Raw genomic sequence first — 27,370 nt, forward strand, 5'->3', positions numbered from 1 at the left:
GTCTAATAACTTAGTTCCTTACAGGAACCCAAATGTGGTACCACAAGGATTGGAGTGCTCAGCTTAATTGGTGTCCATGAATCTAGTTGTCCTCCTCTCCGTTCTACCTTCCACAGCCAGTAGCTGAACTGATATTCCTAAAACAAAGATCTGTCAATTCCCTCCTCATGAAGCTTGGGTGGCTCCCTTTCCAATCAATTCCAAACTCTTGTGGTTGGCACTGAAAGCCCTTCACAATTTAGCTGCAAGCCCTCCCACTTTCTGAGCTTTATTTGTTTTTCCCTGTATGTATGTGACCCTTCATCTCCCAGATCAAATCCATTCTACTGGCTGTCTCTCTGTCTCCTCCAAAGCTGGCCTCAAGGATTGCCTGTTCTAGGCCTTTCTTGACTTACCCAGTGTTAGCTGTCACTCCCTCTCCCCTAAATAAACTTCTGTCTATACTGCGAATCATCTATATAAAGCTGTGTTGCTTCCCCTCAATTGAACACAAATCTTTTGAGGGCAGAGACTATTTCATTTTTGCCTATGTATCACCAATGTCCAGTACACTGCGTAGAACATAGTAAGCCCCTAATAAATGCTTGTTGAATTTAATTAGCCAATATTCTTTGATAATTTTCAGTTCAGAATACTGGGGTCCAATTTCTAACGTCATCAATTTCCTCCAACAGTTAATATTTCCATTGGATTTTTCCAAGATCAAAGTTCCATACAATGACTTCCTTGAATTTTTTTTCTATTACTCTCTACTTGCCAAACTTCCCTTTAATAGAGGGAGGCCTATCAGCTGGTCAGTGCCTCAATATAGATCTTAAAATCATATTCAACTTCTTTCTCTTTGGTTCTCCCAGATTCAAGGGCCCAAGGTCTCCCAGTGCATCGTGGGTCATCTCCAGTCATCCTGAGGAATATCTGGTCACTGGACTCAGATGGCTCTGAAGGAGAAATGAGGCTGGTGACTTGCACAGCCCTCCCTCACTCAAAACAAAGTTAAGTGCAAGTCATGTCATCATTTCTCTGATGGCACGGTCTTCTTTGGCAACAAAGGATGAACACATTCCCAGACTCAATCTGACACCATATTATGCTGCCTTTTCCATACCACTACTGCTAAGACATGATACACTGGTCCCTCTATTCTAATGATCAGGCTTAAAACTATGGTAGAACTCTAAACAGCATCTCTTTTTCAGTAAGTCTGAACCCTCCACCACTGCTGCTACTAATACCATCCACCAACTTCCCTCTTTGAATCACTGATTTCCTCCTCTGGCTCCTGATCATACTGGGTGTGACAATGAGACATCATTATCTCATACTGGTCCAACACCCTCTGCTAGTCTGACCCTCACTTGCCTACTTACATCAAAGATCACCACCATGTTTCTGTCACTCAGGTCTGCCACCTAAGAGTCACCTTGGATTCTTCTCTCTCCCTCACTGCTCCTCCCCCAGATCCTGTCACTTTTTCCCATCTCTCCACTGCTCACTCCCAACCAGCCTCGATGAGGCCTGGGCTACCACCAGAGTCTCATGAGGGCTCAGTCACAAGTCTCTTCCCTCTCCAATTAAAACTCCACACAGCTGACAAACTGATCTTTCTACAGTACAAGGCCAATCATGACATGTTGCTACTCTCCATTGCTCTGAAACCAAAATATACATTCCTCAGTTGAGCCTACCTCCAGCCTCTCTACAAGGATGGTCCCCTTCATGGAGTAGGAACTCTGGCTGCACTGGCTCACCTGTGGGACCCCATCTATGTCAATCCATCTCCCACATGAAGGCCTCTACACAAGCTCTCCCTCCTCGCTTCCACCTCCAGAGAAAGATCTTTCCCAACTTATTTCTTTCCTTCCCCCCATCAATCACTATGCATTTCCTTTATCAGTTTCCTGTATTTCCTGATCTGTGAACATCACGGTTCCCTCCCATCTATCCCAGGTAGTGCCAGGGCCATTGGGTCAAGTGGTTTATTAGGTGGTATCTAGTACAAAGAAGATATTTAATAAATGCTTGCTGATTAACTGGTTGGTCTATGCTGGCTTCGAGAAAGCAGACACAATCTGTCACTGAAACCAAATGCAAAGTATTGCCTGCATCGAAAAAACTTACTTGTCTTCTATAGCCTTGGAAAAACCCAGTCAACTCCATGCCATGAGGAGAAACTGGAGTGGGACTTTGATGGAGGTCCATAAAGTTCTCTAATACAAATCTTTGCCTATTTGGCTTTATTCCCTTAAATGGAAATCCCTTTACTTAAACTAAAACAAATCAGCATGAATCAGGAACTTACATGGACTGAGTATGAGCCATAATGTTAAATTTCCCTAGCAACTCCTTATATGGGAGGAAACCAGAAGAATAGTTAACTTTGGCTACTTTTAATTGCTTTATGTGATCTAGACAACACAAACACTAAGGCTTGGTAACTAGTATCTAAGCACTTACTGTGGGCCAGTACTACACTAGAGAGGGGGAGACAAAGCATGAAACAGGCTCTACTTTCAAATCATAATGGGGGTGAGTAGTACATATCAAAATATAAATACAAAGTAGTTAGAAAAAGGTGAAAGTTCAGGAGAGAGGCCCCTAGCAGTTGTGGGGAGGGGAGATCAGCAAAAGTTTCATGCAGAAGATGGTGCTCAGCTGCATCCTAACGGAAAAAACAACTCAAGGTGGCAAAGGGAAGGAGGGAGTACATTCCAGGCATGGGGGATGGCCAGTGCAAAGGAATGGAGATGGAGCTGGTGAGTGAGTGAGGGGCAACAGAGGAGGCCAGGGTGATGGAGTCACAGAATAAGGGAGGCCATAAACATAGGTTGGGGCTAGGCTGTTTAGGGCTTTAATAGCTAAGAAAGGAGTCTCTACCTCATCCTAAAGACAATAAGCAGGAAGCCACTAGCATGGCTGGAATAGGGGAGGGATGTGGTCAGTTCTGTTTAAGTAAAATTACTTTAGTAATATAATATTTAGAGAGAATATTTAGTAGCATGCAGTTTTATATTTAGTAGTATATAATATATATCTATATATGTGTGTGCATATATATGTATGTGTATGTGTGTACACACACATTTAGTAGTATATAAAAAGGATGAAGTAAAGTAAGGAGAGATTTGGGTCAGAGAGCCCAGTTACAGGTCTGTGGCTACAATAATCTAGGCCAAAGGTGATGAAGTCCTGAACTTTAGCAGCTGGGTGAATGCAGAGAAGGGGTCAAATATAAGAGACACTGCCAAGGTACAAATGGTAAGAACTGGTAAGAGACTGGCTATGGGGGGAGAGGGTCTAGAAGAACAGTGGGGCCTTGGGCAGAGAGTGAGAAGTGTGGAAGAGGGAGGGCTAGGTTAATGAATCAACATTTCCCAAAATCTCTTCAGAAAGTTGCAATGTCATAAAATAATCAACCCTAAAAACTCTGCTTAGGAATGACTTCTATGTCATATTCTAATAATTCCTGAGGAACTCCAAATAGCTCAGAAGCAAAGACAATGAATAGACCCAGCAACACTAAATATACACATCCTACATTATGCAAAACAAGCAGACCAAAAAAAGTTTTTCAAAATCACATTAAAATAAAACCAACTAGACTTGGTCCTAGAAATACTAATATTGAAGTGGCATATCTTACAAGGTAAGGTTAAACTAAAAGATTCCCCAACTATCTTATCCATCAAACAGGAATATAAACTAAAGTTAAACATGATTATACCAAATTTCATATTTCTAGTTTTTATGATCAAATTAAGGGAAATGAGCAGTATTGGAGGAAGAAATAAATGCAGTGTTTGTCTAAAATTAAGTGGTTTGTTGTAATGGACTTGAAAAGTAGGTTGATTAGGGTTTCTTGGGGCAACATGACAGCAGACAGTTGATCTATGTGTTGGGTTTTTTAGACTAAACAGTCAGCTCTGGCCCTGTGTAAATTTAGCTTTGCAATGAAGGTAGTTAAGTAGTTACCAAACACATGAGTCAGTTTAAAAATACATAAGTGGTTTTATGCAAAGTAGATTTAGGGCATATTTTCTTATGTAAAACTATCTCAATCACAACAAAACTCACTGAGTTATCTCTTGTGGTTTTCCTCCCAGTACCATGTCGGTTCTTAAGGAACCAAGTCCCATAGCTTTGCCACAACTAGGAATGAGGTCAGAAATTATTCACAGGATATGTCATTCAGACATCTTACAAAAAAGTCAGATACTTAAGTTCTGTCTTCCTGAAAATGCCAAGTTCATTTCATTGTGCAATCCAAAATATAAAACCTGCCCTTTAATGAACTTAAAATAAATGATGCAGTTTTCTAGAATGAATTTCCCAAACTGGAGGAAAAGGGAAACCAATGGCATAATATAATTAAGTTGAGAAAACGAGGCACAATCATATTTTTTTTAATTTTCTGATAATTCCCTCTATGAATACATCCATAAGTCCATCACATAACACAACTCATCTGTAATTAAATAGATATAGGTAAGTCTATCTATGAAAAGATAGAAGGAAATCATAAGAGGCCATTGAGTTCAAATGCCCCCTTTTTCTACAGAATAGGAAAGTGAGTCTCAGAGAAGTTAAATTCCTCACCCCTGATCCCAACACTAAAAAGAAACTGAGGCTGAATTTGAACCCAGGCCTTCCTGAATCGAAGGTCAGCCTTCTATTAAAAACATACCACACTTCCTCTAATTTATCACATTTAAGGTATGTGAATCTTAGTTTCAAGATCAGCATAACCTACCATTTTCAAGACTGACACTTCAAACATTTAAATAATTACAAACTTCTCAGTTTTATAGATGAGGACATTATGTCCAGAGAGGTGATGCTACTTCCCCAAAATCTGTGGCAGCATTTAAACCTGAACCCAAACTCAGGCCCCCTAACTCCCAATCCAATGATCTTCCATTCTGTTTCTGTTTCCCAAGCTGTGTTCTGTATATTGTTAAAGGAACTATGAAATAAATCCCAGTGCTGGGGATACTTTTCCCTCCAAAAGATTAAATATGTATTAATAAATACTTAGTATGTGCAGCGATTTTTCATATGGTTTAATTTCATCTATTTTGCAGTCAAATTTCCTCCAGACCAATACTGATGGCTTCTGTTAATATTTTTCGAGTCCCACAATGTTCTATGATCAAATCAGTCTGCCTTCCACTGTGCTCATCCCACAGTCTCTTCCCTTCTCCCTACCCCTCTGAAATCTATTTCCTTCTGCTCCAAGGACAGTATCCCAGAAGTCCCCCAAATTACAGCCTTTCATTAGGTATGTGATAAAGAGGCACCTGCTCTCAGGACATATTTCATACTGAAGGTTCTCTCAGGCAGATTCTGACCAAGGCTTCTGTGCGTCCTGCCACGTCCAGGGGAAGGAAAGGGCATCCTCCTTTTAGAAAAGGCCACGCCCCAGGATCAGGACTTTCCCTCCCACTCCTATTACTTTCCCAGCTGTGTCCCCTTCAGCACAGCATGTACACTCAGTTCAGGTACAACCACTATTTTTACTACAGTTCAAGGGAATCCCAGAGTACAAACTACAGATTAGGTAAATTATATGTACACACAGACTCAGGTTACTCAATTACCTCGGCACTCCAGAGACTATCTATTTCACACCCCTTCCGATCATCTGGCCGGATACTGAGGCTCTGCCCTGACTCAGGGTTCAGGAGGGCGAGGCACCAAGTCCAAGTTCAAATATCTGGCCCTGAGCCACACCCACCCAGACTCAGCCTATCCCCAGGGTAGGCTACTCTGCACTTCCAGCATCCTAGGTTGGGCTTTCCTCTCTCAACACCCGACCTAAAGATGCCGGGCTCCTGTCAGGACCCTGGCCTACAGCATCACCAACTGGCCTAGATGATGAAAGTCTTTATTGATTTCCAAACTCTAAAAACATAGACATTTCCTGTAACTATTTCTTTCCTTGACACATTTATGGTTTACTACATCCGCTTCAAAGAGGATCCACCAGACTTTGGAGTGGGTGGATTATTGTTCCAAGGGTCAATGTAAAGTACTCTTAATTCTTTTGTATGTGTGTTCGTTCGTGTGAAAAATTTCTGGTTTTAACTCTCCAAGCAGGAAGTGTTTAAAAAGGTCAATATTAACTGCCTGTACAAACTTGTTTCACTCGTGCAATTTCATTGAAAAATATCATGATATACTGAACATTTTATATATGAAACTAAATTTGTTTGCTACATTTGTCCTAGTGATTTTATCAATCAACTAATCAATAATCAATTATTAAATGCCTTATATATACCAGGCACTGGGTACTCTCACAGAGTTTACATTCTAAATTAAAACATGACTACCTTTAAGTGATTTTTTCTATTCCTTATTGTGCTCTGCTCTTTGAATCAGGAAGACCCAGTGGTAGATTCGAATCTTGCCTCTGATGCATCCTAGTTCTAGGGCCCTGGATAAATCACTTAACTTCTCAGGACCCAGGCCAACTCTCTAAACTACAGATTAGGTGCTAATCTAATCTGCATTACAAGGGCCATTTCCTCATTTGGAATTCCCTGAACCAATGAAAACTCAAAGGGAAAAATGAACCCCAAAACAAACAGATATAGAGCACTTTAGGTTTGCAAAGCACTTTCCTCATACTGACTATTTAAGGCAATAGTACCACTACACATGGCACCTTTATAGGTTTTGTTACAGTTGTTAATGGGAGGGGTAATAGTCCTATTATACCTGAGCACCTTTTTATATTATCTGTATTAAATATTTATATCACCTTCCTCCAAAATCAATGGAAATTTAAGGACTACATTCTATATCAACTTATTATCAGTCTTTTACCAATTAATCTGCTTGCAAGACACCAGAATGGCATCCATTAGAACCTGAAGAGAGATACAAGATCTAGAGGTGAACCTGAGAGGTCATTGGATCTATCAAGTCCTGAAATAAACTGAAGGCATGAGTTGAGGAATAAAGAGTCTTTAATTGAAATAACCAAGAAGCAAACCTACCACCCTGGAAGGTATCCCACCAGCCAACTCACTGAGGAAGAGGAAGTCTGAGGTAGCAAGGCCTGGTCATGAGATTCCAGCCACCCATGGCAATCCAAGTGAGGAAAACCACTTCATTCTGGCTGGTTTGCCCTTCATGCCATGAATCCCTAAGAAAGGGGCAAGGACATCGAAGGCTGTGATCTGGCTCATGCTGGCTTTACTTACAAGGAAAGTTTCTAAGGTTAGACTTAAGATATGATTTGGTTCAACCTAATGGACACTATCTTAAGTGTGGAAATGGTAAAGATGCTACTGAAATTCTGACACTTCTAGAAAGATATATAGATCAATTAAAGTACATTCGGTATTGACAATTTTCTCTCAGATTCAACACCTTCATTTTGCAAATGAGGAATCATGCTTCAGAGACATGAAGTGACCTGACTAGCCAAGGTCACATAAGTAATACATAACAGAGTGAGGATCTGAACCCAGATTCTCTGACCCCAAATTCAATGTTCTTTCCATGATGTTACACATAGTTTTATTTAATATTTTAGAGATAATTTGACTTTGTATTTTTTAAAAAATAAGTGAAAGCAAAACGAAGTTACATCCTCCTCCAAGTTACCATCCCCAGACAGTATCTAATCCATTTTAGAAAGAGACACATCCTGTTTGGTCTTCAATGAGCTTCTCATGTATACTAGTCACTGAAAAAGCTGTTCTGCTCCTTTGATTAAGCTTTAATATGAAGCACTACAGGTCAACATGGCCTCCCTATAATGCCTGATTTCTGGAGTTTGTAAACTTCTGATCCTAAAGAGAAACAATTCAGCCAACACATGTATATTTTAAGTGCCCACTACATGACAAAGTACTGGAGAGCTCAGAGGAAGGCCAGCTGGAAAAGTGGAATGCCTGGAAGAAGCAATGGCGGCCTGAAGAAGGCAAGGGGCAGAGCCAGGACAGAACAAGCAGCCAGATGCAACAGGTATTTGAGAGACAGAAGCAAGACCATGACATTTGATCGAATGTGGGTTTTAAGAGAAAAGGAAGCATCCAAGATTATAAAGGAGTTCTTAAGTGCAGGTGACTAGGAAAATGGCACTGCCAAGCACAGGCATAAACCCCAGGAAGAATTCTGTTCTGGAAGGGCCAAGTGGGTGGCAGGTCCAGTATATTCCAGTGTTAGCTACAAACTGGAAAATCAAGTATAGACAAAGGTCAGGGCTGTGACTATTGATGGAGGAGTCATGTGCAGAGAGGTAACTGATGAGAATGCCAAGGACAAAGCGTGAGGGGAAGAGTGAAGGCCAAAGACAGAGCCTTGAAAGCCACCCACACTTAGGGGCTGAATGAGAAGCAGTCATGAAGAAGCTTGGGAAACAATGGGCACAGACAGAGGAGATCACAAAAAGAGGCTCTGTCACAAGAGTCAAGACAGAGGAGTATTGTAAGCGAGGTTTTAGCTAAAGTAGAACACCAATATAGGTTCTAGGGCAGGGGTGAGGAACCTGCAGCCTTGAGGCCACCTGTGGCCTCAAGGTTGCAGGTTAGGGCTTTAAAAAAAAGGTAAAAATGTTATGGGAGAGAAATTTCCCTAATGGAATGTTTTTAAAAGTTTCCACATTTTAAAGGGTAGAAAAAAGAGAAAAATAGAAAAAATGGCATCATCTTCTGGATGCTAAACCTTGGGACTTCCCATGAATCTTTGTAACTATTTACACTCATCTGCCTTCACTAAGTCCAAAGTGAAAGATTAAGTAATACTGGAAAAGGTTTGCCTTCCCACTCAAATGTTACCCTGGCATGGTCAGCTTTCCCCAAGCTTGTTTACACCTCCCTTATCGGAATCTGATAGTCCTCCAGGACACCACCCTCACCTGAGAGGCCTAAGAAGCCAGCAAAAAGTCCACAGTAGTTTGGAATGAAAGTTCTTCTTAGTGATATCAGCACCACTAGCACCCCTCAAAAACAACAAGGGGGCAGACAGGAACACTCATGGTGTAGAGGAAAGAATTTGGAATTGTCCTCCCTGTGACTAAATGCCAACTATGCTACTTTCTAGTCCTGTGACCTTGGGCAAGTCTTTTAACTTCTGGGAAAGCCTCAGTCCCCTCATTCATAGAATGAGGGGATCACAGGTTCCCAAAGTGGACAATACTACCCCTGAGGGGTACTGAACCAATCCAGGGGCTGGTAGTAGCCCTGCAATTAGGGGGCATTGAATAAAAATAAGGGGGTGGTGGAAGCATAAGGAAATAAGAGAAGCTATAACTCATCAGTGGTCTAGTCTGCTGACAGGTCTTAATAAGCAAGTATTAGCAAGTGAGCATGTTGTATATTGTCGCAAAATCCAGCATGCATTGGCAGGAATACGTGTGTGTAATGACTTGCTTACAGTATGACACTGTACAGTTACATTGCATTATCAAAATTTCAATGCAGGAAAAAATCCACAAATTTACAATAAATTACTAAATTTAAGATGCATCTTTTTTTATTATATTTTCTTGAAATGATGCAAATTTTAAAAAAAAATTAAAGGGTTAAAGAAAGTAGATTGGGGTGGCACTGAGTAATTTTTTTTTCAAAAGGGGGCTGTAGGCCAAATAAGTTTGGGAACCTCTGGTCTAGATGGCCTAAGGTCTCCCCTAGCCATAAACTCTATGACTCTATTCTGTAAAATAACAATTCTTAAGATGACATTATTGACATTCCAATTTCTTTAATATCCATTAAAAAAATGTGATATCGGACTCTGGGCAACCTGGACTTACACCTGAGTATCTGAAAATAATCATAGTGTATCAGGAAAATTGAATTTTGTTCTGGTTTCAGTAACATTGGAATATCTGAAATTTCTATTTTTACCCATTCTAGTCAGCAAGGCTCCACAGCACTACAAAACCTTTCCTGACAATGTATCACAAGATCACTGATTTTTAGACTTGGACAGTATCTTAGAGGCCACTCAGTCCAAGATCTTCATTTCACAGATGAAGAAATGTTCAAAGTGTTTCAAAAACTGATCCAAGATCACTTAGTCTTACGTGGCAGTACTGGGAGCCAAAACAAAGCCAGAGTCATAGGTTTAGGAGAGAACCTCCGAAGCCATCTCCTGCAGCCCACACCCCAAAAAAACGCACACAGGGCAGAGGAGTGATCTGGTTACGGTCACCCAGGCAGGATGACGGGGCCTCAGAGGAAGTACTTCAGCCCCAGTCTCCTTATTCTCAAGCTTCCCCTGGTAACCCTGAGTTCTGCACACTTCCCACTGAGCCAGAGGACCTTTCTGCTGACCTAGTACGCTTTACTCATAGTTTCCCTGGCCACTTGGCAGAACCATGTTTTGAAAGAAATACTTTTTCTCCCTTAGTGTCCAACTCTTATATTGCAATCTCATGAAATCATGGTTACTATAACACTACAATTCTTTCTTGGACAACAAATCAACATTGTTAAATTCTCATTTGTATGCTGTCTAGGGTACACAGCATGTGGGATTGTGGAAAGAACACAGAGAAGGGCTCGTGAGACCATTTGTGATCAAGTCAGAAACATGTGATGCCATGGATAGGCCTGAGTCTGGAGTCAGGAAGACTTGAGTTCAGATCCTGCCTCACATGTTTATTAGCTGTGCGAATCTGGGCAGGGGAGCTACTTAATTGTGATCTTCCTTGGTTTTCTCATGTGTAAAATTGGGATAAAAACAGCACCTACCTCCCAGGGTTGCTGGGAGGACAAGTGAGATAGTAACTGTAAAGTGCTCAGGACAGTGCCTGCACACAGTAGGTGCTTACTAAATGCTTATTCCTTATTTTATGTCATTTTCAATAAAATAAGGATAACCGTCTTCACATTACCTGTCTCAAAGGGTTATTGGGATAAGCAGCTTGTAGACTACAAAGCACTATTTAAATATAAGCTTTTGTCAAGAAAGGTACTGTGGACCCTGAGTAAGTCACTTTACCTGTTTGTCTCCATTTCCTCCTCTGTAAGATGAGCAGGAGAGGGCAATGGCAAGTCACTCCAGTATCTTTGCCAAGAAAATCCCAAATGGGGTCACAAAGAGGCAAACATGACTGAAATGACTGAACCACAACAGAATTTAATCATCCTGTTGGATCCTAGTTTGGATAATGTCATCCAACATGTCCCCTGTCCCTCACAACTTCATATCATTTGCAAATCTGACAAGAAAGCCACTTAGGTTTTCATAAAGTCTGCGATAAAAATGTCAAGCAGAGCAAGGCTGAGGTCAGATTCCTAACTGGAAACTTCCTTACAAGTTAACACTGAACCATTAATCACCAGTCTTGGGGCCTGTCATCCCTTCTAACAGCACTGTTGCAGTACTAGTATATCATAGCTACAACACCTCACCTAATCGAGAACTCTAGTTACCTTGTCAAAAAATAAAAGAGGGGGTGGAAATGGGGTTATCAATCAATCAGTCAGTCATTAAGTGTTTAATATAAGCCTACTATGTGCAGCATGGCATAGTAAATAGAGACTGTCTCGAAGCCAGAAGACCTACATTCACATTTCTCTGACACATAAATCTCAGCGCTTGCCTCAAGTATAAATGACATTAAATCTTCCCCTTTTGCCCAGGGCTGGCTCCTGGGCAAAACTCTCTAACATTCAGTTTCTCTTTCGTGCCCTCTGTTATAGGTCTGGCTCTCCTTTCTCCAAGCCCTCACAGTTGGTGGTCCCTGATCCATCCACCCACAGGCTTTGAGGGTACGAGTGATATGGAAAGAAGTGTGACAGGCTTAACTGTGCACCCTCAGGTCTTCCTCCTCCACTTCTGAGCTATCTCCTGATCAAAGCTCCCAGGGGATCTGATCTGAACTGGGTGTTGAGGAACTTATCTTATGTAAATAATTTACACTAAAGAAGGAATGACTATGAGCTTCTAAATTCTTTCTAAATTGTGTGCATTTTTTAAAAAGTCAGAAAAGTGACTCTACTTCTGATTCTGACTATCACATCTATAAAGCCCCACCAATAACACCACCACCAAGTCTCTCACTGGTCCAGGGGTGGAGAACTTGCATCCTCAAGGTTATATGTGGTCCTCTAAGTCCTCAAGTGTGGCCCTGCGGAGTCTGGATTCAAAGAGCCACACTTGAGGACCTAAAGGGCCACATGTGGCCTCAAGGCCACAGGTTCCCCACTCCTGTTAGATTTTCAAGCAGTACAACAAAGTAAAATGTTCGATAAGAGTGGGAGAAAATATTGTTAGATTTTGTTGTGTCTAAATTGTACCTAACACTCTAATATTGTATCTAAAATGGTCCATCTTCCTAGAGACTCAGACCCTTAGTCAGCACACTTAAGCTGTGTGTTAGGCCATCTCTCCTTCTAAACCCAAGACTCTCTAAAAGCAGTGCTTTTTCCCCAATAGCTCTAGCAGGAGCTGGGGGGGGTGGTGGGGAGGGCGCACGGGGAACAGGAGGGGGTAGGGATGGGGTCATATCAGAGAGAAAGAAACCTTTATTACTCAAGGACTGCTATTTTGAATGTTAATTTTAAAATTATAATAATTTCATTAATTCCAAAAGCCACCAAGAAGTAGGCTGAAATTGTTATCCTTACTTCACAAAAGGATTAAATATCATTTCTGTCGTCATGATATTTGTTACAAGCAGACCGGGATTAAAAGTAAAGTTCCCTTATATGTCAGTTACTGATCTACATCTCATCCCATAAAATTGTTCCATTTTAATAATGCCAAGAATTGTAGCTCAGGCTGCTGGGGAGAGAGGGGTGGTGCTGAGTAGATCAATTACAGGCAACACTGGCTTTAAAAGCAGACCTAGGCCTACTTGGTATGACTGCAGGGCATCCAGGATTCATGCCCCTCCAAATGCCTTCTTCCAGAATCTTGTTGACTAAAATAATACAAATTATAAGTATACGCACTGAATTTAAGGCTTTGTCACTGTTCTAAATGAAAATAACCCTGGGAAGAACACTATTTTAAGTCTTGCCAGTCATTTTCACTAGACTCATAGGTCCTTCCCTGAAAGTATGTTTTAATGACAGAACCTTGAGAACCTAAGGAAAAGGGCACCAAATGAACCCTAAGATCAGAAAGGAAGGGTCACCAAAGAGGGAGACTCCTGGCGCCGAGAGAGTCTCTGGAGGTCAACACAGTGAACTTGGGGCTTTGGTTTCAACTCATCCTTTGGAAAGTTATTTCACTGCTGAGACTTTTGTCACCAATAATAATAACAGCTAACACATCGTGATTACTGAGTCACCTTCCTGCCCCTATATTTCCAGATAAAATGAAAATAGAAATACTTTTCCTCTCCCCAAATCCCATAGAATGGGCCAAGTGAAGTGGGACGATTATTTTCAAAGTCCCCTCTAAAGCCCTTCTGAGAAGCATGGCAACATGATGCAGAAGGAGAAGGCCAAAGTCAAAGAAAAGGCCAAAGGAGGGAGCATGTGCTTTGGACATCTCCTTCATGTAATTCTACAAGGGGTGTTTACTGGGCTGTGGCTGCTGCCCATGCTACAGCTTCTTGGAGACACAGATGAGGGTTACAAGCCCCTGAAAAGGGCTTGGCAGCCTTCACACCAGAGGTACTAGTCTTCCCTGAACACACCCTACTAAAGTGCCAAAGATTCAAATGCTACTACAGAGAGCACGACCCTGATGGGCTGTCCACACTGTCCCAAAGCCAAATGTACACTTGCCTAAAGACTGTTTTACAGAGAACTCACACATGGTGATCAGAAGACACGATACAAGGACACTCTCAAGGTCTCTCTAAAGAATTTTGGAATTGATTACGTGACATGGGAGACACTGGCAGAGGACTGCCAGCATGGCGTTCCCACGTCGGAGAAGGTCCTGTGTGCTCTATAAGCAAAGCAGAACTGAAGTAACTTAAAAGAAGTGTGAGATGTGCAAATTTAGAGAATCCACCCCAAATGTTCACACAGACTATTTGTGCCTGACTATTTGTGGTAGAGCATTCCAAGTTCATATTGGTCTGATCAGCCACAGTCAGACACACGGAAACTTAACCCCAACATAATAAGGTCATTTTGGTCCTCTTCAAGAATAATGAACAACAACCAACCAACCGGCAAAGGATGGGTCTCTTCTGCTTCAACACCTCTGATAGGCTGAGCACTCAAGGAAAGAGCATCTGGCCTGCACATTCTCATAGGCAAGGGCCATCTCTCTGCAGACTCTACCTGGCTGCACAGGCCTCCGGTCTAGTGAGATTCAACACCAGCCAAGGAAGTGTTGGGCACCTCGGACACTTACTGACCTACCTGTGTGACCCTGGGCAAGTCAACTCACTCCTCTCAGGGTTGTTGTGAGGATCAAATGAAAATGACGTAGGCAAAGTGCTTGACAAACCTTAAAGGTTCTATCAACTCTGGCTAGTGCTGCTGCTATGACTATAAAGCCAGCCAGGTTATCTGGATATAGAGTTACATGAGTCATACATTCCTTACCAAGAATGAACAAACTGTAGTGTATGAATGCAATCTAATATTACAATGCAGTAAGAAATGATGACTATGACTGATTCAGAGAAACATGGAAAGATCTTACAAACCAATACAGAAAGAAACAGAACCAAAACTAAATATACTTATTACTACAATGAAACAAATGAGGCCAAAGGAAGTGAAACACCAGTGGGGGCCCTAAAGAAGACATCACAAAACCTCCATCCCTCCTTAAGACAGAGGAATAACTACTCCTGGGATAAAATGATGCATGTATTAACAGGCATGGTCACTGTGCATACAGGGTTTTTGTTTAATTGTTTTTCTTTATTATGAGTTCAGTCTCTAGTGGGAAGGACCGTATTTCAAGAAAGAACTAATTTGGGGGAAACTAGGTGGCACAGTAGATAGAGCACCAGCCCTGGAGTCAAGAGGATCTGCATTCAAATCCAGCCTCAGACACTGTGTGATCCTGGGCAAGTCACTTACCCCCAATCACCTCCCCTAAAAAAGGAACTGATTTAAAGCAAAAGGCATATACAAGATTTTCTTCTAATCCATCTCTAATTATGAGCAATATTACAATAAATGATCCTTCAAATTTAGGAAGAGATATGGTTCCCAAACTCATATGTTAAAAGATTTTTTTCTTAAATTAAAAAGAAAATACAACATTTGTTTGGCTTTCTTAAATTTTGTTAATATTTATAATTACTATGACATCATGATTATTGGAATTAAATCTAAAAGCAGAAGCCTGCTGTGTTTGGACAACAGGTTGGCTTCAGTGATCACTGGAGTCTCTCCCAACTCTAAAGTTCTATATGGTCAGTTTTACACATACTTGCCATGCCTCGAGTTATATTGATTTCTGTATTTGAAAAACCTAAAATTGGAAAAGAATAGAACAGAAAGGAGTCTCAAATAGCCTGTAGAATGTTTTGCAAGAAAGGTTCCAATAGCACTTAGTCATAACCCACTACAAAAGAGGAGAATCAAGTTGACTAGCTGACCTGATTGACAGCTTGCTTGCCGTCATGCAAAAACAGACTAAAAACCAGAAGGGATGTTTGCTGTCTGACTGCACCCAGTCAGGCTCCTCTGCTGGGTGATCATCTACCTGCTGACCCCTGAGAGTTGGTGTTCCTCAGCAATCTGACCTGGCCCTCTTCTCTTTTTTCACTACATTTTCTCTCTGGAGACCTCATCAGCTCATCAAGCTTCATCTAATGGAATCTATATAGCCAGTCCTGACCTGTCTCCTGGATGTCAATCATACATCCCAAATTTCACAAGCAAAGTCCAAAGGATACCCTAATCGGCTGAGGGCTACCCATCTTCCCAGAAGCCCAGGTCTGCAGCCTTGAAATTATTCCCAGATCTTCTTTCCTTTTCCTTCACTTTCCATCTTTAATCAGTTGCCAAGTCTTGTCAGTTTTATATCAAATACAGCATCTCTTGAATCAGTCTCGTTCTCTCCACTCTCAGTTTTTTTCTACCATACATAGATAGGGCAGATGCAGGTCTTACAGCTAAGGTAAGGGAAGCTATTTTTCTAAATGAAAAGCTTTTGGTTTTTAAACTAAAAGAGCACAAGCAGAGCCCACTCTTCTCATGTGGAAGAGACCATCAGTGCAGCTAGGCAGGGAGAAGTTCCATAGCTCTGTGGGGAGCCAGGTGGGGGTAGGCCAGGTGATGTTTGATGGAAACTCCTCATCCAGCTGAACCACACTGAACAGTCATCTAAGGCAAAGATAACATGCCCAGGGCAGATGAGTGGGGAGCAGACCCCGTGGCAGCACAGCCAGGAGATATCAGGGTCCCAGGAGCATGGGTGATGTGAGCTGTCCTGCCTTGCAGGTGACTTGACTACACATGTAAGCTCCTCCACATATGTGTCTTGGCCAACCATGTCCCCTCTGGGCATGTTCCTTTGACCTACATGTCTCCACTCTTTCTATTTATTGATGGTGTGGGAATCTGTGGGAAAATATGCTCCAAGTTAATGGGATAAAGATTTCATTGTTACTTGTCTCACTACGCCTTTCATGAAATACCTTTACGCTGAATTAATTATATCCTCTGGCTAACTATTAATGGTAAACCTGAGTGGAGACTTGTGAGCTGTAATTTTTAGCAGATATGGACCCTGAGAGTTCCTTAAACTTGGGGGAAAGTTTTTCTGGGGAATCCACCTGAGAATTAGAGAACAGTACCAAGGTAGCACCAAGGTAGATTACCAATCATTCTCTGCTAGTATTTACACAAAGATTTAAGGTTTGCCAAGGGCTTTACATATGTTAACTTGTTCAAATCCCACAACATCCTAGGAGACAAGTGCTACAATTAGCCCCATTTTATAGATGAGGACATTGAGGCCAAGAGGTGAAATGATCTGTCCAGGATCACCCAGTCAGTGTCTGAGGTCTTCCCCACTCCAAGTCCCAAGCTCTATCCATTGGGCCACCTGGCTCCCTCTGAGTATTCACACAAATCATGCCCAATATCTGGAATGACATCCTCCCTTATCTCTGCTCAAGTGGCCCCTCCTCCATGAAACCTTCCTTGTATGATCCCCAAGATCACTCATTCAATAAACATTCATTAAGCACCTACTACATACTAAGCATTATGCTTAAAAAAAAATAAGAAGCAATGCTTCCTGTCCTCCATACCCCTGTTCTTTGAACGGTCATTATCCATGCACACACTGAATCACCCCAAAGGGAATGTTCATTCAGGCATTGTTATCTTTTCATCCCCAGTACATCCAAAGGGCTCAATAAATGTGTGCCAAATTACAGTGGATTAGAGATCACTGAGTCCAAGCTGATAAGTTTCTAGAGGAAGCAAATGGGGCTCAGACAAGGAAGTGATTTGCCTGGAGTCACAAAAGTAAGCAGCAAGGGCGTTATTTGCAGCCAGATCTTTTGACCCCCAACCCAGCAGCCTCTGTGCTGACCCAGAGCCTAGAATCTGTCTGTTCTGATTGTTCAAATACACAAGAAGAGGAAAAAGGAAAATGTTACATAATGAGGGAGTCGTAGAGCCCAAGACTTGGGGGGACCTGCTCCTCAGTGGGGCAGGAAGGCTGAAGCTATGACACAGACTGGGTTTTCAGACTCTTTCAAAGTTTCTTCAGTTTTGCTGATTTTTTTGTCTCTTTTTTTTCTTTAAAAAATAGAATTTGTTATATCAGATAGCTCTCTGGTAGGGGGAATGGTCACTGGAAGGAATTCTGGTCATGTTAAAACAAAAGAGAGATTAAAAAGTTTCAATTTTTTTTAAACAAAAAGAGCTAAGCACAACAGCAAGAGATAGAGAAATCCCATTTAAAGCTACGGTAAACACTATAAAATATCTGGGAGTCTACTTGCCAAAACAAACCCAGGGACCATATGAACACTATTACAAAACACTTTTCACACAAATAAAGTCAGATCTAAGTAAGTGAAGAAACATCAGGTGCTTGTGGGTAAGCCAAGCTAATATAATAAAAATGACAGTTCTACCTAAATTTATTTACTTATTCAGTGCCATATCAACCAAACTACCAGATAATTATTTTCTAGAGCTAGAAAAAATAATATCAAAATTCATCTGGAAGAACAAAAGGTCCAGAATATCAAGGGAACTAATGAAAAGAAATACTAGGGAAGGTGGCTTAGACCTACCAGATCTCAAATAAAGCAGCAATCATCAAAACCACTTGGTACTGGCTAAGGAACACAGGGTAGATCAGTGGAATAGGTTAGGTATGGATAGTCTGTTTGACAAACCCAAGGACCCCAGTTTCTGGGTTTCAGAACTCACTATTTGACAAAAACTGCTGGGAAAACTGTATAAAGTGTGGCGAAAACTGGGCACAGATCAATGCTTGACACCATACACAAGAATAAAATCCAAATGGATACCTGACCTAGGTATAAAGACTGGTGCTATAAACAAAAAGAGCTAGGGTATGCTATCTGCATCTTGCCCAATGCTTGAAGAACAAATTAATCCGTGTCTGATGGTCTTTTGGCATTGGCCACTTTCATTAAGCCTCGAGAGCCTAAGCCTTGGTCACAAGGAGGGCAGCACCAGAGACCCCAGCTCCTTTCCCTGTCATACAAAGTAAGGTTCAGAGAGACAGGGGCCTCCAAGGCTCCTTGTCCAACCAGGAGCAAAGTGAACGCCAGACAGAAGTGACCTACCCAACCTCACTCCAGTACTAAGTGGCACTGGACATCCTCAAACCAGGTTGGAATTGGGAGGCTGAGGCTGGAAGCACAGCCCAGTGAGACCTCAGACAAGTCTCCGAAAGGAGAGGGCTGGACGAGATGCTCCCTAAGTCCTGTCCAGCTACAAAATCAATGCTCCCATGATTTTCTGACTCCTTACCAAGTGCTCCTTCTATTAGATCAACTGCCAGTCAGGTGAGGAGATCGATCTGCCTGGGATGGGACAGATGGCCAGGTAAGGCGATTCACCTGGGATGGGATTCCCAGCCAGGTGAGGCAATCAATCTGCCTGGGATGGCACTGCCAGCCAGTAAGGTGATCAGATCAGCTTGGGATGGGACAGCGGCCAGGTAAGGCTCCCACCAAAGAGGGAGGAGAGCTCATGTAGCTCTCCAGCCAGGTTAAACAACCACTCCCAGTATTCAGGCAAGAGCTCTGTATCCGGGAGAGGCAAATCCAAGGATCCGCCTTAGGACTTGTTATCCAGAAGGGAGAACAAGAACTTGATAAGTGCCACTATCTATTCTGAGGCCAAGAATCAGTGATTTATGAATCTATGCCCCGTGGCCCTTTCCACAGAACCACCCAGCTAGGCCCAGTCCTCCCTCCATTACTTACTCCCTGTGTGACCTTGGCTAAGTCACGTCCCTTCTCCAGAGGTCTCCCTACCCATAAAGCGAGGGCACTGGACTCCCCGGTCCAGCTTGGTCTGTGGCCCAAGAATCCTGAGAGAAGGTCCTTCTTTCTCTCACAGTGGGGGGATGGGGCAGAGGCAGGGTGGTGTCAGAACTGAGTAGAAGCCCAAAGTTCAGTCCCTTTGATGCTACAGATGAGGAGACTGTGGCCCCCAAACCAGAGAAGGACCTTCCTTTGGCCAAGGAGCCAGCGCCAGACTTGGAGTCAGGGGGAGCTGAGTTCAAATCCAGCTTCTGCTACTGAGGGCCGAGGGAGGGTCTCACGCCCTGGTCAAAGAGGACGAAGCTGAGGTCCCCCCACATGCGGACAGGCCTTCTAAGGGCCAGGATTCAAACCCAGTGCTCCTGGTCGCAGGAGTCACCTCCTTCCCACCCAACGTGCAAGTCACGCAGCAGCCTCTCTGTGCCTCAGTTTCCCCCTCTGGATTCGATGGCGCCCAGGGTCCCCTCCCACTCCGTCATGCTGTGACCACGAGCTCTCCCGGCCTCAGTTTCCCCCTCTGTAGGATGGAGGGAGGGGCGGGTTGAGGAAGGTGGTCTCTGGAGTCTCCACGTCTAGGATCGATGGGCCTGGGGCAGGTCACGTGACCGCTCTCCGGCCTCAGTTTCCCCATCGCGGTCCCCTCCAGCTCCAGACCCCCTCCTCGGCTCAGCCTCAGTTTCTCCTCGGGGCCCTACCTGGGAGGCGCTGGGGGGGCCGGCCCCGCCCCCGCACGAGTCGCCACCTTCCCTCCATCCTCCCCCGCGGGGGCAGCGCTGAAGGCTCCGGGGTGGGGGGTCGGCGCGGCCTGGCTGCTGCCCCCCGCTGCGCCCCGCTCCGCCGCCGCCGCCTGACAGGTCCAGGCTCCGCGAGCGCAGCCGGCTAGAAAGAGGGAGCGCGAGCGCGCCGCGCCCCCGACCCGGCCCGAGCGCGAGCGCGCCGGACACGCGCAGCCCCGCCCCGCCTCGGCCTGCCCCAGGGCCCGGCCCGGCCGCGCGCAGCCCCGCCCCACCCGCGCTCGCGCTCGCGCCCGGCTCCGGCCCTCCCCGCCCCGCCCCTCGGAGCCGGGGGCCGTGTGCGCACGCGCGGGACGCTCCGCTCCGGCTGCCGCCGCCGCAGCTGCAGCCGCCGCCGGCGCTGGCCTGGGAGCCTGGAGTCCCCTGATGATGTGGCGCCTGGGGCGGGGCGGGGCGAGCACCCGGCCCTCAGCCACCCCGCGCTCCCGGAGCGCTGTGCGATGGGCAGCCCAGCCGGCTGGGCCTCAGTCTCCCCGCCTGCTCAGTGAGGGTCTCGGAGACCGCTGCCAGCCCCCCGCCACCGCTCCGATTCCATGACGTCATTCTCCCTCCAGCTCTCAGTTTCCTCATCTGTAAAACGAGAGGGTCAGCCCCACGGCCTTGGAGGTGCCCAGTCTCCGCTCCTAGATCCCTTGCCCTCTCGGGTCCGCTCCTCCTCCAGCCTCTGCCAACACTGGCCGCGAAGGGTCGGAGGAGACCAGGGGCGTTCCTGGGGCTCGGGGGCAGCGAGCCTGGCCCGCCTGCCCTGCCCGGATAGGTGCCAGCCATGGACAGGTTCTGTTACGATCGGTTCGGTGCTGACTTCATGCCTCGCTTCCTCCCCTTCTGAGGGAGTCGGCTAAGCAGACCTTCAGCCACGAGCACTCAGTAAAGCTCCTGCTCTGTGCCAGGCTCTGGGTACTGCGGGGTGGGGGTCCCACACACCGGGAGCTGGTTCCTACCTGGTGCTGGAAGCGGGAGGGATCGGCGCACCTGGATGGGGCTGGGCAGGCACACTGAGAGCAAGGGTAGATCCCTGGATGGGGCAGCGGGTCGGGGAGTGGGGCGGGCTGCGCACTAGGTAGGTCCTGAATGGGGGGAAGGATGTTCTGTGGGGCCACACCGCTGTAGAGATGGGAGGGGAGGAGTGACTCAGTCCAGGCAACTCTCCCCCCAGGGTGAATCCCCAAACCTAATTAGTTCCCCTGGAAGTCTGTGTCCAGATGGTCATTGTTTCTGATGGTGAGTCAGGTAGCGGTATGGCACCATGCCCACCCTGGCAAGGTTCTGCTGTCCTACTGGATGGCTGATTGGGGTGAAGACTGAATACAGATATCTGAATCAGAAATGGCTACCAAATCAGTAACTAATTTTTTCCCACCTTTGAGATCTAATTAGTTTTCTCTTTTTGTTGTTATTTTAAATAACCAAAATTCCTTCCAGCATCCCTCTTGTTCCTCCTTCCCAGAGAGCCATTCCATATAACGAATAATTTTTTTTAAAGAAAAAAAGGGAAAAAAATTATAAAAACTAAACCAAACATCAAAAGAGCCTGAAAACATATATAAATTGTCAATTTCATCTTTGGCAATGCTGTTTGGTGCTCTGCTATGTCCAACGTCTTTCCTAAAGAAGATGTTTATGGCATGCAGTTTGGAGGCATCTTAGTAGCATACAATCCTTTAACCTCTTTTGTCTCTTAATCCAAAACCATCATTTCCATCATAGTTTTCAATAACCTTCCCTGTGCTCACTTCCCCAGAGTCTCCTAGTATCACACGTAGGTGGACTTGTTTTGGAAGAAATGATGTTCTTCTGGAATTTCTTTTTATTTTTGTGGCACTCTCATAGCTAACAAAATCTTCACAGTCACATAACATGTGGTAACCAAAAAAAATTAGAAATTTCCCCACTGATTGGGGAATTGCTGGGGGTTGTTGTACATCCTTCATTCTCAAAGATGACCAATGACATCAGAAGGGTGATATCTTGACTTGCAACTGAGTTAGATTTAAGTGAGGCAAGGCTACGCAAAGTCATTAGCCTCACTCTCTCTTCCAGAGTCATCAGAGTCCAGTGGCAAGAAATACATGAGGACAACTGGAGATGGGTGACCTTGATCTTTTTAAACTAAGGTCTTTTCCACATCTCAGTTTGTTTGGGACAACACCCATTCATGATTAGAGACTTGGTAAGAGTTGAGACAAAAGAAGGCCTAGTTTGCCTTCATGAAAGAATCCGACTGGGAGGGGAAGACCCTCAGAGCTTCTGCCTAGAACAGAAATAATTGCCACATGCACTCCCTGTGAGCCATCAAAAAATAAAACAAAACAAACCATTGGCAAGAGAGGACTGGGCTGGGATCCGTTATTGATCATTTAATGAAAGTCAAAGTGATTTGGGTTTAAAAGCATATTCAACTGGAATCACCATGGGTTTTTTCAATACCTGTTTTCCCAGAGCTATATTTCAAGAAATCATTAATGAAAACTGCATACAACAAAAAGTTAATTATCCTAGCTTTGGGGGAGGGGGGCAGAGAAGATAAAATAGAAAAATAGGAAACTGAAAAAAAAAATCTAGCTCCCAAGCCCCAAAATATCTTCCAAAATATAAGAAACCAAAAATTATATTCCTTTGGATAGTAGAAGGGTATGACTCTCCAAGTGGGCAGATGTGCCACATGTGATGACGAAAGGAGAAAAAACAGCATTGCTCAACTCAAACTGCCAGGTTGGGTCCCCAGACTACAGCTGCTATAACTCAGATTGCTGTTCATCCTTCATTCTCAGAAAGGATGGATGACCTCACAAGAGTGATGTCTTGACTTTCAAGTGAGTTGGATTTGTGAGGCAGAGCTGTACAAAGTCTTCAGCCTTACTCTCTCCTCCAGAGTCAAAAAAATCAAGATGGCTGGCGATGACCCAACTGGGGGGGGGGGGGGGAGGAGAAGAGAGGAGGTGGGAAGTGGTATATGGATGTATTTATATATCATTGTACCATAAGAAAAAGCAAATATGAAAAATTAAATGATAAAGAGCTGGAGGCCCTTTAAACTGTCCTAGGCTGAACAATAGACAGGGCAAAAACAATGAGAGTTCCCTCATTTGTAAAGGAAACATTCCAACGTTTGGACTCTGTCACCCCACTTGTGGTTTTCTTGGCAAAGATACTGGAATGGTTTGCCATTTCCTTCTCCAACTCATTTCACAGATGAGGAAACTAAGGCAAACAGGGTAAAGTGACTTGCCTAGGGTCACATAGCTAATAAGTGTCTGAGGCTGAATTTGCACTGGTGAAGATGAGTCTTCCGGATTCTAAGCCCAGGGCCCTATCCGATGCACCATCTAGTTGCCCCACCTCACACCTTAGGGACACTATTAGGGGTGAGGTGGGGGTGAGGAAGACCTCATTATTTTCAGGTGCACACGAGTGACATAATACCAGCCAGGTTGTGGTATTAAAGCCTCGACAAACAAGGAAGGATCCTCTTCAAGTGACCTTCAGGAGCCTAGCTCCAAAGGAAAGATTCATCCAACAGAGAGGCTACTTCTAGGTGTAAACTTTGTGTGACCATTGCTATGTAGGAACTGAGCTAAGTTTTAAAGCTAATCTCCCCCTGTTCTTGTTATATCTTTGAAGTAAATAATTCTTTGTGAAAGCTTCCCAATATTATCTGGTAAATGGAAATGGAAGTGCTAGCCACTGGCCCCCTAAAAATGGAAGGACCTAAAAATGGGAGGTGACCACCGCTGGGGGCTCAAGCCCATGGGAACAGAAGAATCACCTGTCCTGAGACAACAGAGCCAGAGCATTCAGGTTACAAACCTAAGCATTGTGAAAGCAGGAACTGTTTCTTTTTGTTTCTGTATCCCCAAAACCTAACACAGTGCCTGACATGTTGTCCTTGCTTCATATACCTGTTGACTGATTGATGTATCCCTCCTGTAAAGAGCGTTGGGGGACTGTGAGGGTAGAAAGTTGTTGGTTGGGTTTGAGATTTTCCTTTGTTACAAGGAAGGATTCAGTGGGATGCTATATAAATAATAGGAGTTTTTAAAAATAATAAAACCATTTAAAAGAAAGCCAAGAAGTGTCTTTCTGGGTCTGAGTATCTGCTTATTCTCATTGTGAACTCTGCAAGATGAAATGATCAGGTGCTTCATGAAGTGACGTTTGTTGTTGCCTTTGGCCATGAAATAAGACCAACGCTGTTGATGCCTTGTTTGTTTGTCCCAAGAGAATCTGGGAGCCATCCCCTCCATTTACCAGCAACTTCCTTGTGTCTTCTGTCTTTATTTTACTACCCAAATGTCAATATTCACATGGCTCAATTCTTCCAAGATTGTATCAACTTACTCTCACTGTTAAATGAATGTTTGGTGACCACTCAAAAATTAGGACCATCTAGTGACACCCCACTCCTTCTGTCCCTGCTCTCTAATAGTCAGAGAAGGGACCTGTTATAACTGTTGTTCAGTTTTTTTTTTTAATCATGTTTGACTCTTCATGACCCCATTTGGGAGTCTCATACCAAAGATATTGGAGTGGTTTGACATTTCCTTCTCTGGCTCATTTTACAAATGAGGAAACCAGGGTTAAGTGACTTGCCAAGGATCACACAGCTATTAAGGGTCTGAGGCTGGATTTCAACTCAGGTCTTCCTGCCTCCAGGCCTGGCACTCTAACCAACACACCACCTAGCTGCCCAAAGAAGGGTACCTCATGTAACTGACATGCTGTTTACTTTTTTGTGTTTTATAGATTGCTCTGCCCCCAAATTCACCATCTAGTGGCCAGCCCGATAGGGATGAGCTGTCTGGACTCAGGCTGTATCAGAATCAGCCTTTTCCTCCAATAATCAAGTTTTTCTGACCACAACTTATGACATCTATTTGACTCCAACTCAGTTCTCTGTCCAGGGGTGTGAGAGTTTATGATTAAATTGTCAGCGTCATCCTTTACACTTCGGAAATGAGCAGTCTCTATAAATCAGAGCTTGATTGATTCGTTTGTTGATTGACTCTAGACTGAAAAAAGTGTTCATTCCAATTAAACTTAAAGTTTGTGTGTACATACGTCCCTCCCCCAACCCGTCAGTTGTTCAACATTTACCAGCACACCCCTGTTTTGTTCCATAAACATTGCTGGAACACAGCAGAAGTGCAGAAGACTCAGAGGGATAATGCCATGACCTGACTGGTGGCCAATGGCAATAAGAAAAACTGGCATTTATATAGCACTTCAAGGTTGGCAAACTGCCCTGTGTTCGTCCACCATTTCACTGGAGCCTCACAACACCCAGCTCTATCCATTAGAGGACCCAATTAAGGTTTTGAGAGAGGGGGTTGGTCATAGAGATAGAAAAAGTGACAATCAGGCAATTAATTGGATATTTAGGGTAAGGGAGATTAGGAGTCCAGAATAATGGTCATGTTATAAACCTGTGAGACTAGCAGAATGGTGGTAGGAAAGCTTAGATAAGGGGAGGATTTGGGGAAAAGATAAAGACAAGGGGGTGGGGGGCTGTACACAAGTCCTGAGATACAAAGCAAAGTAAAAAAACAACATGATCCTTGAAAGAGCTCCCATTTGAATCGGGGAAACGTTATGCAAATTATGACTGGAGGAAAGGAGCTGACATTTAGGGTTTTTTTTTTTTTCAGCTAAAAAAAAATGAAGAGGAAATTCAAGTTGAACTGCCTCAATTTTGTTATTGGGGGTAGGGGGAATGGAAGAGGCTTCCCCTTAGGGGAGGGAAGAGGAGGTTTGTAAGTGTTTGTTTTGGGAGTGAGAATGGAAATCAATTAAGGAGAAATACAAGGACTGCCTTGCCACGACATACGGAAATGAAGAAAAAGGATTACAGAAAAACCCTTTGGCTTGCTCACAATCTTTCACTTCAGGAAACTAATCTCTGGAAGGTATCAGTTTCACTTGACAACTCCTCAGGTTTTTTGTCAGAAAGGGCAAAGTATTTCAAACCAGGGAACATGGAACTAAATCACAGGTTTGCCACCATCTTCCTATCTGACCTCAGGAAAGTAATTCTACCTCTCCAAACTTCAGTTTCCTCCCCTGTAAAATGAGGGCATCAGAATAGATCAGAGATGCTTAACTTTGTTTTAAGTACTAGCCACCTTTGGCAGCTTGGAAAAGCCTCTGGACCCCTTCTCAGAGTAATGTTTTTAAATGCATAAAATAAAATACATAGGATTTCAAAGGAAATCAGTTAAACTGAAATAGTTCTCAATTTTTTTTAAGTTCACAGACATTTGGACTAGTCTCAAAGATCTCTTGCAGTTACAAACTATTATCTTATGAGGAAGTTGAATTAGAGGCTTAACAAGGTTCCTTTCATTTCAAAATCCTATGATCCAAATTTTTCCATGTTTGGGGATCTCTGAAATGTATTGCATCCTCTAAGAATGGGAAGAGTTTTCTGTTAATTAACAAATTTTTAAAAACACACAAATCTCTTAATAAATGTTTACTATATGCAAGGTGCTGTGCTAAGGTCCATTATTGTCATTGCTCATTATTGTCCTCTGGTTGATTAATATTGGAGGCTCAGGTGATAGTATTAGGAATCAGAACTAGAACCCAGGGAGGGAAGTAGCCAGCCCCATCTCTGGGCACACAGCTATAAGTATGATTGTGAGTTGGTAGAGTGACCCCAGAAGGGATGCTGCACATACAGATACATCTAACAGGACATAGGGAGTCCTAGTAGCATTCAGTCCTTCTTGACAGGTCCCAGTGAAGAGCTCTAGGAATATTTGAGGTGAGAGAGATTCCTGGAGAATTAGGGAAGGCTATGTGAAAGAAACTGTGCCTGAGTTAAGTCTTCAGAGAAGTATTCAAGGAGAAAGAGGAATGGAAAATGCATTTCAGCCATTGAGAATGCAAGGAGATTGGGGATGGAGTGCAGCATTCAGGGAGCTGCTAGTAATTCAGTTTGACATGAAGGTCGACCACATAAGTAGGTGAGAAAAGTGAAATAAGGCTAGGAAGGTATGTTGGAACAAGTGCAGAAAGCCTTAAATCACTATTTGCATTTTCTCCTAGAGGAAAAAGGACGTCAAGCTATTGCTATGTCAAGAAATAGTATTCATAATAATAGCATATTCAGCCATTGATACTCATAATCAGTGAAAAGATGGGAAAAGGATCAAAAATAATTCCAAAGGAGACATTTGTGAGTTAAGTCTTAGGGAAGACCTGTAAG

The 27,370-nt window shown here is 43.7% G+C and overlaps 1 protein-coding gene and 1 long non-coding RNA gene across 5 annotated transcripts in view; one reads left to right on the plus strand and one right to left on the minus strand.

Moving 5' to 3' along the window:
* SLC41A2 (solute carrier family 41 member 2) overlaps nucleotides 1-21,211 on the minus strand; it is a 125,513-nt gene extending 104,302 nt beyond the window's left edge. The window contains exon 1 of one of the 4 annotated variants that reach the window (XM_072655800.1): nucleotides 21,105-21,211. The gene's annotated coding sequence lies outside the window, so the exon portion shown is untranslated. Of the gene's footprint in view, nucleotides 1-5,294; nucleotides 5,396-19,309; nucleotides 20,259-21,104 lie in introns of those variants that run through there. The other 3 variants (XM_072655798.1, XM_072655801.1, XM_072655799.1) reach the window with 3 other exon arrangements.
* On the plus strand, nucleotides 20,463-24,227 carry LOC140534600 (uncharacterized). The gene is made up of 2 exons (XR_011977389.1): nucleotides 20,463-21,030; nucleotides 22,204-24,227. It is a non-coding gene; the product is annotated as an uncharacterized lncRNA (long non-coding RNA).
* The last annotated feature ends 3,143 nt before the right edge of the window (nucleotides 24,228-27,370 follow it).

Source organism: Notamacropus eugenii, chromosome 3, assembly GCF_028372415.1.
Source record: "Notamacropus eugenii isolate mMacEug1 chromosome 3, mMacEug1.pri_v2, whole genome shotgun sequence".
NCBI classification, from domain to species: Eukaryota; Metazoa; Chordata; class Mammalia; order Diprotodontia; family Macropodidae; genus Notamacropus; species Notamacropus eugenii.